Here is a 17,033-nt window from a genome sequence, read left to right on the forward strand (position 1 = left end):
CCAAGCTATAACTGGCAATATACTAATTATTGTCTGCCAGCTAAATAGCCAGGTAATGGGCAACGTTTGGAGTAAACCGCACAAGCCCATTCAGATGGGACAGCTGAGCTGTCATTCACAATCCTGACAGCTCAGCATGCCCCCTGATCCTATAGGTCAGCTGAGCTGTCACTCACAGTGTCCTTAGAACACTGTGAGTGGTGGATTTGTGACAGGCAAGTTTCTGCCTATGCACAGTGTACATAGCAAGGTGCCAATCTGTGGTGTGGGCAGGATTATATATGAGCACTGCTAGATCTGCAGCAGAAAAAAACAGGGATTCTATCCATATTACACCTAGCAATTGACACATGGCTGGAATCAGGCTCTCTGGCACTACATCAGATGACATAACAAAAAACCTGCTGACAGATTCCCTTTATATCCTACATCATTCTCCACCCTCTTAGACCTCACCTAGCTGTACCCTCTGTATAAATCATTTCTTTTTATGTTGAAGAGGCTGAAAACTACTTTTTTGACACAAACATGAACACCTTTATCACTGACATCCAAGACTGGTCATTTTCTTAGGAGAGAGAATTATCTGGATCTGCTGTTGCTGACGCAGCAATATACTCTATCAGCAGCGTACCAGGGATTTACTGAGCCTCCCCGAATACACCGAGAGATGCTGATAGAAAGATTGGCTTATTTACCCGCATTCTCCAGCCTGCCGCAAACGTGTGCGCTCCTAGATTTATATACCGGGGACTGATAATCTACACCAGGTGAGAAGATGTAGTCTATGTAATGACTGTGTAACGTGTGGACAAGACTTTCCCAGATGATACAAAGTCCCTTTTATATAGAACCGGTTTTATATCCTATAGCCAGAATATAGGACAATAAAATTATTATGGAGGAAAAGTTGTGAAATTGCAATTTTTCACAATTATGGTTCCTATTACGAATCTTCTGCTGAAATACAAGGCAGTACTCAGCAATAGGCACACAAGGGCAGGAGTCTAATAATAAGAAATGATCAAATGAATTCTCGAATTTACGAAAATTTTGGATTTTCCAAACTTTTTGCCAGTCAATTTGCACGAGTGCAGCAAAATCCAGCTGGCCGCCATTTCACTAACAAGGGGTTAAAAAAACAGTAAAAGGTTATACTCACCTCTCCTGCCGCATAGCGCCTTGACCTGTCCTTTGCTAGCTTCACATGTATCTTCAGATCAGTCTTAGCATGGGATATAAATCTTTTAGTGATAACGAAGGTCAAATAATCAGGATCAGAAATAATTGACATCCTGACAGTTTAACCCATTAGATGCTGTGGTCAGTAGTGGTCGAGGCATGTAAGTAGTAGACAGAGGGAAGTCTTCTTCTGCCATCGATCTGCATCCAGATTGCCATGTGAGCTAGGACATAGCCGAAGCCTCCAGACCTGCCATGGCTCATTGCATATTATATGCTTATTTCAACATTTCAAAAGCCAAAATATTGGCTTTGGGTACTCCTCCGAAACAGCATGGAAATGTCCCACACAACCACTTGTGGATAATTTTTGGACAAAAACTACCCTTTTTCTCCTAATTTATTTTCTCTCATGATTCAGTCAACAACAATATTTTTTTTGCACTTGGGTTTCATTAAAACTTTTGGACCATTTGGCTTACACCAGCTCTATGTATCAGAGTATGTCACAGAATGGAATAAATCAGCCTAGAATGTTAATCGGAAGATGATAAATAAGGAGCACAGGCCCAGCCATCAGAAGAACCTCGCTGATGGATTTACGAGTAGCTCATTCTTTAGTCAGTCTGCCCTGTACTGTGATACATAGAGGCTGTAGAAACTAAACAATTTGAAAGTTTTCAATGAACTCTTTTACAAAAATATTAAATGCACGCATTTCGGAAAATAAAAATGCCCCCATATATTTTAAAAACCCTCCATATTGACATTTGCATGTATAATATGCCCAATTATATACTATACATTGTTTGATGGGTTTTCCTGTATCACGCCAGACTGGATCGATCCCCCATTAGTTCAACTTTGTCTTAAACCCATATTGCCCCATCCATCCTTACAGACAAGAGAGGAACAAATTGGGCCAGATTCAACATTTCTCCTGTCTGTTCAGATTATTCCCAAGATATAGATTATTATTATTATATATATGAAGAAGTTGGTCTCTGCTAATTTAATGTCCCTAATTATAGTCTGTGATCTCTAAAGACCCCTAGGCATAATAAATGTAATAAGGAAAAAAAGAATCTGTATGTTCGTCTTAGGGATCACCTCTCCGGGCCCGTGAGCTCCTCATTGACACCCATCTGGACCTTACCTCATCATGGGCAGCACGGTGGCGCAGTGGTTAGCACTACAGCCTTGCAGCGCTGGGGTCCTGGGTTCTAGTCCCACCCAGGACAACATCTGCAAAGAGTTTGTATGTTCTCTCCGTGTTTGCGTGGGTTTCCTCCGGGCACTCCGGTTTCCTCCCACATTCCAAAGACATACTGATAGGAATTCTAGATTGTGAGCCCATTCGGGGACAGTGATGATAATGTGTGCAAAACTGTAAAGCGCTGCGGAATATGTTAGCGCTATATAAAAATAAAGATTATTATTATCATCACATTGCTGCCACTTGGCTTGAATCCCCGTCCTCTCATGTTGGGTCTGGACTTTTGGATCTAATGAGGGTTCTGTGTAAGTGCACCAAAGGGTAATTGTGTCATGACGTCTTGGCATGCGCCATGGCTTCGCTTGCGCATGCGCAGAGCCCTCCTAGACCCAATCTAACCTAGAAGTCTTGGACCAGGATGAAAGGACCAGGGAATTCTACATGTGCGGAGATGATCTGAAGATGCGACATGGATTGAATGGGCGATGGAGGGGAGCTGAAGGCCCAGGGAGGTGGTCGGTGAGGTTAGTATAATGATATATATTTTATCCTTTTTGATTATTTTTTTACGGTTCATAAAAGAAGGCATCCGATGACCACAATGGAAGCAAATTCTCCCCAACATTTTCATTTTGGTGAATGTGGATGTTTGTAAAATTTGAGTAGACTTTAATTCCACTCGAATCTCTTTGCTCATTTCTATGATAGACCTCTCTGTCACCCCAAGGCAAGAACGCAGGTTACAATCTAAAAAGAGGTAATATTTTGTGAAATCCCGCTCCTCATGGTAAGCTGCTCTGGTTTACAATCTCCCAGCTTGTCTGGAGAACCCATCCTTATTTGTTCAATCGGATTTCATTCTCAGCAGCTTATAGAGATATTGAGAAAACAAGCCAAGTAATTCCCCCGGGGAAGGGACCCTGAAGAAAACAATGCTTTACCATGTTCTTCTGCAAAATTCAATCGCCCCCTTGTCAAAGCCAGAAATACGCTAATTCCTGCCCTGGCTCGGAGAATCATTATTTGCAGGGTAGAACGGTGCAATTATGGAGGCTTCTTAAACAGATGTTCGCCCGTCATCTGCTGTGAGTTTCTGCAGCCGCGCAGGCGGCGAGGTAACAATTACAAATCAAATGCAACGTGTGCCTGAGTCCTGAGTGAAGTCGGTGCTCGCAGGGAGACTGCAGGTCATAAAACAACTGCCAATTAAACAAGATCAGGGCGAGAAGACGCAGGATTCCGCTCCGGAAGACTGAGCTGTGAGAAAGGATTGAGGCTGACACCAGGATGGAGGGTCACGTGGATCCAGTCTCTGGTGATGCCAAATCTCCTCACCAGAAGAAAGAAAGAAAGAAATCAGCTGAGGGGAGAGGGACTCAAGTGAAAACGATTTTGGATAAAAACACTCACAGCTGCCATTACAGCTAACAGTGTTTTCATAGGAGCACGACACGAACAATAATTGGCCAAAGGTATGCTCATTACAGGGCTTAAGAGCTAATGGAGGCAGGCAGTCACACACAGGTGCGAGCGCACACTAAGCATCTGTAGAAAGCAGCGTGGAAGGCTCCACAGCCCACAGTGACCGTAACAACGGCTAAAGTGGGTATCCTTCATCAGTATTGGGTGCACGAGGAAACTCCCTGTCATTGGAAAGATGATCGAAATGACTGAGATAGAAACTGTCTGGTAATTTACAGGATAGAAGATGAGAACGATAGAAAATCATAGACCGAGATAATATGAAACATGGAAGAAGGGATGGATATGTGGATGATGGATGGATGGGTGAATTGATGTATGGATGGATGGATGAATGGGTGAGTTGATGGATGGATATGTAGATAGATGGATGGATGGATGAACGAATGGTTGGATGGATGGATATTATTATTTATTATTATTATTATTTATTATTATAGCGCCATTTATTCCATGGCGCTTTACATGTGAGGAGGGGTATACATAATAAAAACAGGTACAATAATCTTGAACAATACAAGTCACAACTGGTACAAGAGGAGAGAGGACCCTGCCCGCGAAGGCTCACAATCTACAAGGGATGGGTGAGGATACAGTAGGATACACATCACCAAAAGCTGGTCATGCAGCGGTTTGGTCGATCGGTGGTTACTGCAGATAGTAGGCTTGTCGGAAGAGGTGGGTCTTCAGGTTCTTTTTGAAGGTTTCGATGATAGGTGAGAGTCTGATATGTTATGGTAGAGAGTTCCAGAGTAGGGGGGATGTGTGAGAGAGATCTTGTATGCGATTGTGGGAAGAGGAGATAAGAGGGGAGTAGAGAAGGAGATCTTGTGAGGATCAGAGGTTGCTTGCAGGAAAGTACCGGGAGACGAGGTCACAGATGTATGGAGGAGAAAGGTTGTGCATGGCTTTGTATGTCATGGTTAGGGTTTTGTACTGGAATTTCTGGGTAGTGGGGAGCCAGTGAAGGGATTGACAGAGGGGAGAGGCCGGGGAATAGCGGGGGGACAGTTGGATTAGTCGGGCAGCTGAGTTTAGAATAGATTGGAGGGGTGCGAGAGTGTTCGAGGGGAGTCCACAGAGCAGGAGGTTACAGTAGTCGAGGCGAGAGATGATGAGGGCATGGACTAGGGTTTTTGCAGATTCCTGGTTTAGGGATGTGCGGATCCGTGAAATATTTTTGAGTTGAAGGTGGCAGGAAGTAGAAAAGGCTTGCATATGCAGTTTGAAGGAGAGATCAGTGTCAAGGATTACCCCGAGACAGCGAGTTTGTGGGACTGGGGAGAGTGGGCAGCCGTTTACTGTAATGGATAGGTTCGTTGGGGGGTCACGTGAGATGGGGGAATGACAATGAATTTTGTTTTGTCCATGTTAAGTTTCAGAAATCTAGCATTGAAGAAGGATGAAATAGTGGACAGACATTGAGGGATTCTGGTTAGTAGGGAGGTGATATCTGGTAAAGAGATGTAGATCTGTGTGTCATCAGCATAGAGATGATACTGAGAACCATGAGATTCTATGAGCTGTCCCAGGCCAAAAGTGTAAATGGAGAAGAGCAGGGGCCCTAGAACTGAACCTTGCGGGACTCCGACAGATAGGGGGTGAGGTGAGGAGGTGGTGTGTGAATGGGAGACACTGAATGTTCGGTCAGTTAGGTATGACAAGATCCAGGATAGGGCCAAGTCTGTGATACCAAGGGATGAGGGGATCTGTAGTAATAGGGAAAGGTCCACTGTGTCAGAGACAGAGGACAGGTCCAGGAGGAGGAGGATAGAGTAGTGTTGCTTGCTCTTGGCAGTTAATAGGTCATTGGTGACCTTAGTTAGGGCAGTTTCAGTGGAGTGGTGTGACCGGAAGCCTGTAAGCGGTCGAAAAGGGAGCAGGAAGAGAGATGGGAGGACAGTTCAAGATGGACATGTTGTTCCAGTAGTTTGAGGCATAGGGGAGAAGTAATAAAGGGCGATAGCTAGATACAGAGGATGGGTCAAGAGAGGGCTTTTTGAGGATAGGTGTGATTGAGGCATGTTTAAAGCTTGAGGGGAAAACACCAGTTGATAGTGATAGGTTGACGAGATATGTTAGAGTTGGGATGAAGACTGTGGCGAGGTTTGGGATGAAGTGGGATGGGAGTGGGTCAAGTGCACAGGTGGTGAGATGCGATCTTGAGAGTAGAGTGGAGAGTCGATCTTCTGTAATGGTGGAGAAGTTGGTTTTGGAGGTGGAATGCTGGGTAGTTGGGAGGAAGGGCTCCGGGGATTGTCGACTAAAACTGTCTCTGATGTTCTCAATCTTCTGCTTGAAAAATGAGTCAAAGTCTTCAGCTGAGATGAGTGGGGAGGGAGGAAGGGCTGGGGGACGGAGGAGAGAGTTGAAGGTGTTGAATAACTGTTTAGGGAGGATATGAGAGATGAGAAGTAGGTTTCTTTAGCTGTGGCGAGTGTGGTCTTGAAAGTAGTGAGGGACTATTTGAATGCGAGGAAGTGCTCGTTGGAGTGGGATCTTTTCCATCTCGCTCTGCAGCCCTGGAAGCTTGCCTCAGTTCTTTGGTCAGGCTGGTGTGCCAGGGCTGTCTGTTGATTTTGCGAGCTTTGGTATGTGTGAGAGGGGCAAGAGATTCCAAAGCTGCAGCTATTGTGGTGGATGTATGGATATGTGGATAGATAGATAGATAGATAGATAGATAGATAGATAGATAGATAGATAGATAGATAGATAGATAGATAGATAGATAAATAGATAGGTATATGTATGGACAGATGGGTGAATGGATATATAGATAGATGTATGGGTGGATGGATGGATTGATGCATGGATGGATGGATGGATGGATGGATGGATGGATATGTGGATAGAAAGATGGAAGGATGGATGGATGTAGGATGGATGGATATGTAGATAGATGGTTGGATGGATATATGGATGACAGATGGGTGAATGGATGGATGGATATGTAGATCGGTGGACAGATGGGTGGATAGATATGTGGATGGATGGATGTAGGATGGACAGATTGATGGGTGCATGGATGGATTTATAATATCTATCTATTATCTATCTATCTATTATCTCTTTCTCTCTATTCTCTATCCATCTATCTTTCTATCTATTATTTATCTATCCATTATCTATTATACATCTATTATCTACTGTATCTATCTATCATGTGTCATCTATCTATTAACTATATATTATTTATCATCTATTTATCATCTATCTATCTATCATCTATATATCATCTATCTATCTATCATCTATATATCATCTATCTATCTATCTATCTATCTTTCTATCTATCTATCTATCTATCTATTATCTATCTGTAATAATAATACTTTCTCTAGTGTAAGAGTTAATAACACCTTTAGGTCTTGTTAATACGAAGCCTAATTATTTAGTGAGCGGCTTGTTACTCTGTGGCCAGGAGAGGGATTACGCTTTGTGTATTGTCACTCATCATCCACAGTCAGGTCAGGTGTCATGTATTTTAATGCCGCACTTACAGCCTGACAGTTCTATTTCAAGCCATTTACTGCAGTTAGTAGTCGCCGCTGCCGGTCTCCATGTGACAAAACTTCTATAACTGCTAATAAAGGTTGCCGATAGAACACATCGTTATGTGATTGCACGTGCTGCCATGCCCGTCGACAAATAATCTGAACATTTCATATTTTATGGCATCATATAACTATTTTCTTTTTTATAAAAAATAATGTGCGTTTCTGCGTGCTACCAGGGGCCCCAGTGCTCTCATTATAGGGCTCCTGTTAGGTCAAAATACACAGCAATAAACAATATAGCATAGTAAAATTTTAGCAATACATAATTAATAGAACGTGACTGTTGCCGAAATTTCAAATCTTGATGTATTATAATTAGTGTTGAGCATTCCGATACTGCAAATATCGGGTATCGGCTGATATTCGCTGTATCGCAATTCCGATACTGAGTTCCGATATTTTTGCGATATCGGATACCGGAATCGGAAGTTTCCACAGTGCAATGATGCACTATAATGGAGTGTGGGTGGTGCGTGGACGGAGACTGCGTGTGTGTGTGTGCGGGCGGGGTCTGTGCGTAACCATTGCGGCTCTGTGCATGCCTACCGGGGCTCTGTGCGGCCTGCCGGGGCTCTGTGCGGGCTGCCGGGGCTCTGTGTGACCTGCCGGGGCTCTGTGCGGGCTGCCGGGGGTCTGTGCAGGCATCGTCCGATGGGACTACAAGTCCCAATGGACGATGCCTGCAACAGTGACAGTGATTGACACATTAGCCAATGATGGGACAGTAGTAGTTCCATCATCCGGCTAATGTGTTGAATGAAAAAAAAAACAAAAAACAAACATACTACATACATTACATTCATACATTACATACAATACATACATACATACATACAGTATATATAACATAGAGTACATACTCACCATTACTTGTCATTTTGATCCCCGAAGCCAGTGTCACCTGTAAAAAATATTATATGCATCACTGAGAGGTTACCTTAGGATAAAGTCTCACTTTATGGCAATTGCTGCGTGGGAAAATTTCTCATACAGCAATGTCAAAAGTGAGACTAGGGACTATTTTTTTACAGTGGTGAAGGAATATAGTGCGGAATGATACCTTCCTCCCGTCATTGTGTTCCTGCAGCCCCGGGAGAGTGGTCGCATCAGCTGATGCTGCTGTTCTCCATGGGAGACACTTGTGGATTTCTACGGACAGGGAGGATATTGGTTGTTTGTTATTTTAATATTTTTTACAGGTGACACTGGCTTCGGGGATCAAAATGACAAGCAATGGTGAGTATGTACTCAATGTTATATGTACTGTATGTCTGTATGTATGTATTGTATGTAATGTATGAATGTAATATATGTAGTATGTATGTTTGTTTTTTTACATTCAACACATTAGCCGGATGATGGGACTACTACTGTCCCATCATTGGCTAATGTAAGCCTGCACAGAGCCCCAGCAAGCCCGCACAGAGCACCGTCAAGCCCGCACAGAGCCCCGGCAGGCCGCACAGAGCCCTGGCAGGCCACACAGAGCCCTGGCAGGCCGCACAGAGCCCCAATAGGCAAACACAGAGCTCCGGCAGGCCGCACAGACCCCCGAGATGCCAGTACAGATCCCCGGCAGGCCCGCACAGACCCCACCCGCACACACAGACACGCACAGTGTCCGCCCACGCACCGCCCACACTCTTCCCCCCTCCGGAACAGGATGTAGAAGGACAGAAAGGGCTTATTTACATTCCGATATTTGTGTCCCATTGCTTGCATTAGTATCGGGTATCGGTATCGGCGATATCTGATATTTTTTGGATATCGGCCGATCCAATCCGATACCGATACTTCTTGATATCGGAAGGTATCGCTCAATACTAATTATAATTTATTATAGGAAGGTTAAAGAAAATATATGTATATGGTGACTAAAGAGTAGAGACAGGTGCAGCATCCAGTACTGGCCAGAGATCAGCTATACAAGTCTCTGGAAGACCTGCTAGACCCATCCAGTAAGATGGCTGACCACTGATTTTAATAGTTACTGTTCAATGCATCCTTTGTCCTATGGGGGCGCTGCAGGAGTGTAAAACCAAAGGGGAAGGGCAAGAAAGGGACACTGCTGGATTTGTGGGAAAGGAGCTAGAAGAGAGCATAACAGCTCGTTAAAGGGGTTGTCCAGGCTTTTAATATTGATAGTGCATACTTGGCATAGGTCATCAATATCAGATCGAAGGGGGTTCGACCCCGAACACCTCCACTGATAAGTTGTTTTTAGCTATGATGTACCTACTCCATTCACTGCTGAACAGTTGCTCAGTGGGGATGCCAAGAATCAGACCCTGCTAATAAGATGTTTTACCAATACTGTTGGCCTGGACAACCCCTTAAATGCCAGCATGCAGCACTAGGGTCCTCCTTACACCTCTATTTTAGGGATGGCACTTCCTGTCCAGACTGAACGCCCTCAGCTCCAATCACCACGCAGTCTATTATCCTCCATGGTGGCTAGAGATGAACAAGTTAATTCGAAATTAATCAAGTTTGTTTTGAATTTCCCAAAGTTTTCTGATTCTAACGGATCCAAATTTTTGGGAATAGGATTCACGCCACTTCAGCCATTTAAATTTGCCAATAAGGGGTTAAAAAGCTTAAATTGTCATACTCAAGTAGACCCTCACCTCTCCCTGCTGCTATTGCTTCCCGCTGGTCCTCCTCTATCTCCCTAGGACTGCCTTCACACGTTGGGTCTGTTTTGTTGCAGTTCTGCAACCTTTTTCAAAAGAATGTAACACTTAAGAAAAATGATGGAACCATCTTCAAAATGTTGCAAAGGATACGACATTTGGAAAAGATGCAAAAAATCATTCCAAGGGGGGACTGGAAACGAGATGCGCCAAATTTAGCGACTTTTTAAAAAGTTACAATTCGTGAATCAGTCGAAAATATCTGGAATTATTAAGCTCTGCCCGCAAAGCAGGAAAAAAACAGTAAAAGAGGCAAACAAATATAAAATAGACTTAAAAAAAAGGTGTAAATAGAATAAGGAATTGGGTGGAAATCAAAAAGGTGCATAACACACAAAACTAGACAAAAAAAAACAGGCACAAAGGCAAATATGAATTGTCCTTTTAGAGGTAATATAATAAGTAATAATATAAAATGTAATAAAAAGTAATGAAAAATGTGCAAAAACAATTTAAAACAAAAGGAGCCACCCAAAAAATTTAATAAGCAAATACTTAGTAATAAAACATAATTTTATTCCAAATATAATACATAAGGCAAAAAAAAACTTTTATGAGTTAGGCATCTAGTCATCACGTCCACACAACCTGGATAAAAAGTTCTAAAGCTTATTCAGTGTAAAAAGTGCACAACATAAAAAAATGACCATACAAAATTGTGCTGAAAATAATTCTGTAACATGCCGCGGTAACGAGGTATTGACCTCTACCCAGTGCAGTACTACAGTCCAGTAAGTGAGAGTCCTATTCTCAACCCGCAGTTTTGCATACTCTTCCCTCTTATGGGAACTAGTTTGCCAATATGGCCGGTACTTCGCTTCTCTGCTTCTGTCGCCTTGGACTTCCCGTCAAGGGAACTTTCTTTACCTCATGTTCTCTGCCTCGTCCTGGCCCGTTACCTCTCTAAGTAATAAACTGGGGGCCGTAATGCTAGGTGTCCTGTCCCAGGACGCTGTTATGAACAGGTGATTCAGAACCACAGTGGACCTAGTGGTTAAGAGCACACAAAGTGACCTGATAGTTACTAACATAGGACGAGCTCTGAGACGTGGGAACTCTGCTGACCGCAATCCCTAATCCTATCATACCACACTAGAGGTAGCCGTGGATTGCTCCTAACGCTCCCTATGCAACTCGGCACAGCCTGAGAAACTAGCTAGCCCTGAAGATAGAAAAATAAGCCTACCTTGCCTCAGAGAAATTCCCCAAAGGAAAATGCAGCCCCCCACATATAATGACTGTGAGTTAAGATGAAAATACAAACACAGAGATGAAATAGATTTTAGCAAAGTGAGGCCCGACTTACTGAATAGACCGAGGATAGGAAAGATAGCTTTGCGGTCAGCACAAAAACCTACAAACAACCACGCAGAGGGGGCAAAAAGACCCTCCGCACCGACTAACGGTACGGAGCTGCTCCCTCTGCGTCTCAGAGCTTCCAGCAAGCAAGAAAAACCAATATAGCAAGCTGGACAGAAAATATAGCAAACAAAAGTAACACAAGCAAAACTTAGCTTTTGCAGGGCAGACAGGCCACAAGAACGATCCAGGAGAGAGCAAGACCAATACTGGAACATTGACTGGAGGCCAGGAACAAAGAACTAGGTGGAGTTAAATAGAGCAGCACCTAACGACTTAACCTCGTCACCTGAGGAAGGAAACTCAGAAGCCGCAGCCCCACTCACATCCACCAGAGGAAGCTCATAGACAGAACCAGCCGAAGTACCATTCATGTCCACAGGAGGGAGCTTGACCACAGAATTCACAACAGTACCCCCCCCTTGAGGAGGGGTCACCGAACCCTCACCAGAGCCCCCAGGCTGACAAGGATGAGCCAAGTAAAAGGCACGAACCAGATCGGCAGCATGAACATCAGAGGCAAAGACCCAGGAATTATCTTCCTGTCCATAACCCTTCCACTTAACCAGGTACTGGAGTTTCCGTCTCGAAATATGAGAATCCAAAATCTTCTCCACTATATACTCCAACTCCCCCTCAACCAAAACCGGGGCAGGAGGATCAACGGATGGAACCACAGGTGCCACGTATCTCCGCAACAATGACCTATGGAATACGTTATGGATGGAAAAAGAAGCTGGAAGGGTCAAACGAAAAGACACAGGATTAAGAACCTCAGAAATCCTATACGGACCAATGAAACGAGGCTTAAACTTAGGAGAGGAAACTTTCATAGGAATATAACGAGATGACAACCAAACCAAATCCCCAACACGAAGTCGGGGACCCACACAGCGCCTGCGGTTAGCGAAACGTTGAGCCTTCTCCTGAGACAATGTCAAATTGTCCACCACATGAGTCCAAATCTGCTGCAACCTATCCACCACAGAATCCACACCAGGACAGTCACAAAGTCAGAAGACTCAACCTGCCCTGAAGAGAAACGAGGATGGAAACCAGAATTGCAGAAAAACGGCGAAACCAAAGTAGCCGAGCTGGCCCGATTATTAAGGGCGAACTCAGCCAAAGGCAAAAAGGACACCCAATCATCCTGATCGGCAGAAACAAAACATCTCAGATATGTTTCCAAGGTCTGATTGGTTCGTTCAGTCTGGCCATTTGTCTGAGGATGGAAAGCCGAGGAAAAAGACAAATCAATGCCCATCGTAGCACAAAAGGCTCGCCAAAACCTCGAAACAAACTGGGAACCTCTGTCAGAAACGATATTCTCCGGAATGCCATGCAAACGAACCACATGCTGGAAGAACAATGGCACCAAATGAGAGGAGGAAGGCAATTTAGACAAGGGTACCAAATGGACCATCTTAGAGAAGCGATCACAAACAACCCAAATGACCGACATTTTTTGAGAGACGGGAAGATCCGAAATAAAATCCATAGAGATATGTGTCCAGGGCCTCTTCGGGACTGGCAAGGGCAAAAGCAACCCACTGGCACGAGAACAGCAGGGATTAGCCCGAGCACAAATCCCACAGGACTGCACAAACGAACGCACATCCCGCGACAGAGACGGCCACCAAAAGGATCTAGCCACCAAATCTCTGGTACCAAAGATTCCAGGATGACCAGCCAACACCGAACAATGAACCTCAGAGATAACTCTACTCGTCCATTTATCAGGAACAAACAGTTTCTCCGCTGGGCAACGGTCAGGTCTATTAGCCTGAAATTTTTGCAGCACCCGCCGCAAATCAGGGGAGATGGCAGACAAAATTACCCCCTCTTTGAGAATACCCGCCGGCTCAGACAAACCCGGAGAGTCGTGCACAAAACTCCTAGACAGGGCATCCGCCTTCACATTTTTAGAGCCCGGAAGGTATGAAACCACAAAGTCGAAACGGGAGAAAAACAGCGACCAACGAGCCTGTCTAGTATTCAACCGTTTGGCAGACTCGAGATAAGTCAAGTTCTTGTGATCAGTCAAGACCACCACGCGATGCTTAGCTCCTTCAAGCCAATGACGCCACTCCTCGAATGCCCACTTCATGGCCAGCAACTCTCGATTGCCAACATCATAATTACGCTCAGCAGGTGAAAACTTCCTGGAAAAGAAGGCGCATGGTTTCATCACCGAGCCATCAGAACTTCTTTGCGACAAAACAGCCCCTGCTCCAATCTCAGAAGCATCAACCTCGACCTGGAACGGGAGCGAAACATCTGGTTGGCACAACACAGGGGCAGAAGAAAAACGACGCTTCAACTCTTGAAAAGCTTCCACAGCAGCAGAAGACCAATTGACCACATCAGCACCCTTCTTGGTTAAATCAGTCAACGGTTTAGCAATACTAGAAAAATTATTGATGAAGCGACGATAAAAATTAGCAAAGCCCAGGAACTTTTGCAGACTCTTCAGAGATGTCGGCTGAGTCCAATCATAAATGGCCTGAACTTTAACAGGGTCCATCTCGATAGTAGAAGGGGAAAAGATGAAACCCAAAAATGAAACCTTCTGAACACCAAAGAATCACTTTGACCCCTTCACAAACAAAGAATTTGCACGCAGGACCTGGAACACCGTTCTGACCTGCTTCACGTGAGACTCCCAATCATCCGAGAAGACCATAATATCATCCAAGTATACAATCAGGAATTTATCCAAGTACTCTCGGAAGATGTCATGCATAAAGGACTGAAACACTGATGGAGCATTAGAAAGCCCGAATGGCATAACCAGGTACTCAAAATGGCCCTCGGGCGTATTAAATGCTGTTTTCCATTCATCGCCCTGTTTAATACGCACAAGATTATACGCACCACGAAGATCTATCTTGGTGAACCAACTAGCCCCCTTAATCCGAGCAAACAAATCAGACAGCAGCGGCAAGGGGTACTGAAATTTGACCGTGATTTTATTTAGAAGGCGGTAATCAATACAAGGTCTCAGCGAACCATCCTTCTTGGCCACAAAAAAGAACCCTGCTCCCAATGGCGACGACGACGGGCGAATATGACCCTTCTCCAAGGATTCCTTTACGTAACTCCGCATAGCGGCGTGCTCAGGCACAGACAAATTAAACAGTCGACCTTTAGGAAACTTACTACCAGGAATCAAATTGATAGCACAATCACAATCCCTATGCGGAGGTAGGGCACTGGACTTGGGCTCATCAAATACATCCCGGTAATCCGACAAGAACTCTGGGACCTCAGAAGGGGTGGATGATGAAATAGACAGAAATGGAACATCACCATGTACCCCCTGACAACCCCAGCTGGACACAGACATTGATTTCCAATCCAATACTGGGTTATGGACTTGTAGCCATGGCAACCCCAACACGACCACATCATGCAGATTATGCAACACCAAAAAGCGAATATCCTCCTGATGCGCAGGAGCCATGCACATGGTCAGCTGGGTCCAGTACTGAGGCTTATTCTTGGCCAAAGGCGTAGCATCAATTCCTCTCAATGGAATAGGATACTGCAAGGGCTCCAAGAAAAACCCACAGCGCCTAGCATACTCCAAGTCCATCAAATTCAGGGCAGCGCCTGAATCCACAAATGCCATGACAGAATAGGATGACAAAGAGCAGATCAAAGTAACGGACAAAAGAAATTTCAACTGTACCGTACCAATGGTGGCAGACCTAGCGAACCGCTTAGTGCGCTTAGGACAATCGGAGATAGCATGAGTGGAATTACCACAGTAAAAACACAGCCCATTCTGACGTCTGTGTTTTTGCTGTTCAGCTCTGGTCAAAGTCCTATCGCACTGCATAGGCTCAGGTCCATGGTCAGATAATACCGCCAAATGGTGCACAGTTTTACGCTCACGCAAGCGTCGACCGATCTGAATGGCCAAAGACATAGACTCATTCAGACCAGCAGGCATAGGAAATCCCACCATGACATCCCTAAGGGCTTCAGAGAGACCTTTTCTGAAAATTGCTGCCAGCGCACATTCATTCCATTGAGTGAGCGCAGACCACTTCCTAAACTATTGACAATATATCTCTACCTCATCCTGACCCTGACACAGAGCCAGCAAATTTTTCTCTGCCTGATCCACTGAATTAGGTTCATCATACAGCAATCCGAGCGCCAGAAAAAACGCATCAATATTACATAATGCAGGATCTCCTGGTGCAAGGGAAAATGCCCAGTCTTGAGGGTCGCCACGTAATAAAGAAATAATGATCTTAACTTGTTGAACTGGGTCACCAGAGGAGCGGGGTTTCAAAGCCAGAAACAGTTTACAATTATTCTTAAAGCTCAGAAACTTAGCTCTATCTCCAGAAAACAAATCAGGAATAGGAATTCTTGGTTCTAACATAGAATTCTGAACCACAAAGGCTTGAATATTTTTTACTCTTGCAGTGAGATGATCCACACAAGAATGTGTGGATGTTTAATGTCCATCACTACACCTGTGTCCTGAACCACCCAAATGTCTAGGGGAAAAGAAAGACAAAACACAGTACAGAGAAAAAAAAATGGTCTCAGAACTTCTCTTTTCCCTCTATTGAGAAGCATTAGTACTTTGGGCCTCCAGTACTGTTATGAACAGGTGATTCAGAACCACAATGGACCTAGTGGTTAAGAGCACACAAAGTGACCTGATAGTTACTAACATAGGACGAGCTCTGAGACGTGGGAACTCTGCTGACCGCAATCCCTAATCCTATCATACCACACTAGAGGTAGCCGTGGATTGCTCCTAACGCTCCCTATGCAACTCGGCACAGCCTGAGAAACTAGCTAGCCCTGAAGATAGAAAAATAAGCCTACCTTGCCTCAGAGAAATTCCCCAAAGGAAAAGGCAGCCCCCCACATATAATGACTGTGAGTAAAGATGAAATACAAACACAGAGATGAAATAGATTTTAGCAAAGTGAGGCCCGACTTACTGAATAGACCGAGGATAGGAAAGATAGCTTTGCGGTCAGCACAAAAACCTACAAACAACCATGCAGAGGGGGCAAAAAGACCCTCCGCACCGACTAACGGTACGGAGGTGCTCCCTCTGCGTCTAAGAGCTTCCAGCAAGCAAGAAAAACCAATATAGCAAGCTGGACAGAAAATATAGCAAACAAAAGTAACACAAGCAAAACTTAGCTTATGCAGGGCAGACAGGCCACAAGAACGATCCAGGAGAGAGCAAGACCAATACTGGAACATTGACTGGAGGCCAGGATCAAAGCACTAGGTGGAGTTAAATAGAGCAGCACCTAACGACTTAACCTCGTCACCTGAGGAAGGAAACTCAGAAGCCGCAGCCCCACTCACAACCACCAGAGGAAGCCCATGGACAGAACCAGCCGAAGTACCACTCATGACCACAGGAGGGAGCTTGACCACAGAATTCACAACAGGACGTGTCTCCAGTGCATCATGTCCTTCTATCACTTCTCTCTTTCCCTCTCTCTTGTTACTCAGGATCACGCTATCCAACTACCTCGGTCTCCAGGTAGGACACCCATG

The sequence above is a fragment of the Ranitomeya imitator genome, chromosome 7 (assembly GCF_032444005.1).
Source record: "Ranitomeya imitator isolate aRanImi1 chromosome 7, aRanImi1.pri, whole genome shotgun sequence".
Taxonomy (NCBI): domain Eukaryota; kingdom Metazoa; phylum Chordata; class Amphibia; order Anura; family Dendrobatidae; genus Ranitomeya; species Ranitomeya imitator.